Raw genomic sequence first — 4909 nt, forward strand, 5'->3', positions numbered from 1 at the left:
CCCAGCCCTATTATTTTATTCTTGATAATTACTCTTCTGACTGGAGTGAGATGAAATCTTAATGTAGTTTCGACTTGCATCTTTCTAGTTGCTAGAGATATTCAACATGTTTTAATATATTGAACATTTGTATTTATTCTTTTGAGAAATATCTATATAGTTCAAATTCCCATTTACTTAATCAGTTATCTATTTTTCTGATACTAAGTTTTTTTTCATTTTCATTTGAAGCAATAAATTACTCATAATTGTGGAATTCATTATGCCATATTTGTACATGTAAATAAAAGTTGTTTATTTACACACACATATACACATATGTGTGCATTATATATAATTAAATATACATATGATTCATTGTGTTGTAGTCATACATTCACATAGCAAAATTTGGTAGATTTTTTCCTCCAGTACTTTCTCATGCTCTCTCCACCTCCTTCTCCTTCAATCCCCATCCTCTACTCTATTGGTCTTCTTTTTATTCTTGTGAGACATTCTTTAATTTTAATTCTCCCCTATTTCCTCTCTTTAGTTTCCAGATGCAAGAGAAAACATTTGATCTTTGACTTTCTGAGTCTGGCTTATTTCATTTAGCTTGATGTTATACAGTTCCACCCATTTACTAGCAAATGTCAGAATTTTACTCTTTGTGGTTTATTAAAACTCCATTGTTTATATGTACCATGTTTACAGTATCCATTTGTTTGTTGTTGGGTACCTATATGCTGTACCTATATCTTGGCTTGTGTGATTTGTGTTGCTATAAATATTGGTATGCATGTATCACTATAGTTTGCTGTTTTTAATTCTTTTAGATTAATACCAAAGAGGAAGATACCTGGGCCCGATTGTGTTTCCATTCCTAGTTTTTTTTTTTTTTTTTTTTGAGGGTGGGTACCAGGGTTTGAACTCAAGGACACTCAACTACAGAGCCACATCCCCAACCTTACTTTGTATTTTATTTAGAGACAAGGTCTCACTGAGTTGCTTAGTGCCTCACTTTTGCTGAGGATGGATATGAAATCTTGATCCACCTGGTTCAGCTTCCCGAGGTAATGGGATTACAGGTGTACCTGAGTACACCCAGCTCCATTCCTAGTTTTTTGAGGAAGCACCATAATGCTTTCCACAGTGGTTTTACTAATTTGCAGTTTTACTAATATTATGTAACTATATGTTTTCCCCACATACTCACCAACAACTATTATAAATTGTATTCTTAATAATTGCTATTTTACCTAGAGTGAGAGGAAATCTCAGTGTAGTTATTCTTGCATTTCCATGGTTACTAAAGATGTGGAACATTTTATTTTATGTATTTGTTGGCCATTGCTATTTCTTCCTTTTAGAAATATCTACTTAGATCTTTTCCCATTTATTATTTTTATGATTATTATCAAAAATTAAGATTTTTTCTCTTTATGTATTCTGCATATGAATCCTTTTTTTTGAGGACTAGCTGGCAAAGGTTTTCTTCCATTCTGTAAGTACTCTCATCATGCTCTTCTTTACTTTGCTCTATACAACTTTTTAAATTTGATGTTATCCCATTCATTGATTCTTAATTTTATTTCTTGAGCTTTATTATGCTTATTTCTTATTCTTATTATTTTATTTCTTAAGTCTTATTAAAGAAGTCAGTGCCTGCAACAAATGTAAGAGTGTTGACCCTATGCTTTATTGTAACAGTTGCAAAAAGTTTCTGGTTTAATTCCTATGTGTTGATGCAATTTGAGTTGAGTTTTGTGCAGGGTGAGAGAAAAGGATGTAGTTGTATTCTTCTACATATGAGCATCCAGTTTTCCTAACATCCTTTTTTTTTTATTAGTTTAAATGTACTTTATTTTTAGACCACCTACATGACATGTATTCTCAAACAACAACAACAACAACAACAACCAATGCCTCCACTCCAAATAAAGCACAATTAAAAATAAATGTGCTGAAGATGACATCAGTTCCATTTGTCTTAAGTCCTGGTGTTATGTGAATGACAAGCAACAGCTAGTTATGATGACAGATGATAGATCCAAAGTAACTGCGTAATTTGTTAGCATTTTCCAACTTCTAAACCATCTTTAAAGAAAATCACATGTGGGGTCACATCATCCTCAAGGTAGTTCAGAAAAGTGACCAGACCATCTGGATTCATGTTTTCACCAACAAAGAACTGATAGTTTTTGAAATTAGCAAGGATGGGATTGATTTGTTCTGCAGGCCCTGTCATAAAAGGTTTTACTCTGGTCTGTGTTCTTCAAATTTGCCTTTGATTGATTTCATGTAATTTTTGATGTACTTCTTGTATGATTATTTGTGAAGCTAGTTTCTGGCAAGTGATGGTTATGACAATACCAACACCAGTGATTACTGTGCTTTTGGTACCTTCTCTCTCGAGTCCTTCAGTGCATCATTTCCAACAATGAACGAGTCATCAATGTTACCCTCTGTCCTATGAACATCTTGCCCTTCACCTCCAGGCACAGCCCATCCATGATCTCCTGGATCTTGTAAATGTGGGAGAACATTTCATCATGGCTAATGAGGTCCAGGTAGATAATAATGATGGTGACTGGAGTGAAATGGTGGTGGTCTAGCTTATTAGGAACCTGGAGCTCAGAGCAAGCATGGTGCAGCCCGAGCAAGCAGTCAGGGTGAGGGGGGAGCAGACAGTAAAAAGAGCTCTGGCACCATTTTTGAATAGAGTTATCTTTTCTCCATCTTGCATTTTTGGCATCCTTTTGTAAGAACATATGAATGTATCTATGTGGGTTTGTATTTGTGACTTCTATTCTGTTACATTGTTCTTTATTTCTGTTTTATGCCAATGACATGTTTTTATTTTATTTTTTTCTGTAACTGTGGTATAATTTGAGATCAGGTATTTTGATGCCTCTAGCATTGCTTTTTATCTGCTTAGAATTTCTTTGGTTATTTTGGGTCCTCCATATGAATTGTAGGACTGTTTTTTTATTTTTATTTTTTTTAGTTTAATGTAGAATGTCACTGGATTTTGATGGGGATTGCATTGAACCATTTGATTGCTGTTGTTACTATGGCCATAATGATTATATAAATTCTGCCTATCTAGGAACATTGAAGGTCCTTCCATCTTCTAAGGTTTTCCTTAATTTTTTAATACATTGTTCTGTAATTTTAATTGTATAGATCTTACTCTTCTTTGGTTGGATTTATTCCTAGGAACTTATGTTTTGGGGGGTTACTGTAAATGGAGTTGCTTTCCTGATTTCTTTTGCAGTGGATTCATTATAGTTTACATAATAATGTTTTATTGGGTTGGTTTTGAATTCTCCTACTTTGCTGAATCCATCAATTCCAGAAGTCCTTTGGTGGAGTTCTTTGGGACTTCTAAGTATAGGATTGTATCATTTGCCAAAAGTCACAGCATGGTTATTTTAGTTAATAATATTGTATTGTATATCTGAATTTTGCTAAGAACATCTTAAGTATTCTCACCATATGTGCTCATGCTCTCTCTCTCTCTCTCTCTCTCTCTCTCTCTCTCTCTCTCTCTCTCTCTGAAAATGTAACTGAAATGATGCATAGATTAGCTTTCTTGTGGTAATCATTTCATTTCACTATACATTCATATGTCAAAGCATTACATTGTTCACTAAGTATATAATTTTTTATTGAGTATTTTCACTTTTGTTTAGATTGACTAAGGCATTATCAATCAAGTTTATGTATTTGAAGAGCCAATTCTCTCTTTAATTGATTCTTCTTATTATTTTTAATTTTTTATTTCATTAATTTCAGTTCTTAATTATTTCCTGCCTTTTACTTCTTTTGGAAATGGTTTGTTCTTCTTTATTAGAACCTCGAGATGAAGCACCAGATTGTTTATTTGGGATCTTATTATTTTAATTTTCACACTCATAACTGCAAACTTTCCTCTTATAACTGCCTTCATGCTGTCCCAGATATTCAGATATATTTTCAACCTATCACCATTTTATATTAGCTTAATTTCTCTCTGAATTTCCTCTATGATATGTTTGAATGGTTATTCAAAATCAGATTGTTTAGTGTCCATGGTTTTAGGTAATCATTATGATTTTCTTGCAGGTAACTTGTAATTTCAATTCATTGTGATCTGATAAGTTCAAAAATTTATATCCATTTTTTTATAGCTGACACTTGACTTATATTCCAAAATGTGATCAGATTTCTAGATGGTTCTGTTAGCAGCTGAGAAGAAAGTGAAGTTGGCTGTAGTTGGATGAAATATTTTATAGATATCTGTTGGCCCTTTTCTTTTATAGCATTTTTTAATGTGTAAAGAGTCTTAACTGATTTTTGTCTTGATAACATCTGCTGGTGATAGAGGTGTTGAAATCTTCCAGTATTATTGTAATGGGTTTTGTCTCACTTGTAATGTTGGGTAGTATTTATTGTACATAAATAGATGACCGGCATTTGGAGCATAAGTATTTAATATCACTTTATTGCCTTGTTGGATTGTTCCCTTTACCAGTATGACACGATACTCTTTGTCTCTTCTGACTGATTTTGGTTTGAATTTTGGTTTGTTGGATATGAGAGTAGGAACAACTGCTTGCTTTCAGTGTATATTTTGGTGAATATCCTTTTAAGTTCTTTCACATCAAGCATGTGAATATTTGCCTTTAAGATGAATCTCTCACACAAACATACAGTTGTGTCTTGTTTTTTCCTCCCCATCCCCTGTCAAACACCATTGTACTCACTATTTCTCTGAATTTGACTGTTTTAGATATCTCATATAGAATCATGTAGAATTTGTTCAAGTGTGATTGGTCTATTTCAATTAGTATAATGTCTTCCAGGTTCATATATACTGTAACATGTGTCAGAATTTTTCCTTTAAAAAAGTTTCGTAAGGGCTGGGGATGTGGCTCAAAGTGGTAAT

General features: G+C 33.1%; 1 pseudogene across 1 annotated transcript; it reads right to left on the reverse strand.

Annotated features, from left to right (window-relative positions):
• Nucleotides 1-2050: 2050 nt before the first annotated feature.
• On the reverse strand, nt 2051-2552 carry LOC308639051 (translationally-controlled tumor protein-like; annotated as a pseudogene). Its single transcript has one exon. The product of its transcript is annotated as a translationally-controlled tumor protein-like (transcript).
• Between the last annotated feature and the right edge of the window lie 2357 nt (nt 2553-4909).

The sequence above is a fragment of the Spermophilus citellus genome (assembly GCF_964194105.1).
Source record: "Spermophilus citellus genome assembly, chromosome: X".
NCBI classification, from domain to species: domain Eukaryota; kingdom Metazoa; phylum Chordata; class Mammalia; order Rodentia; family Sciuridae; genus Spermophilus; species Spermophilus citellus.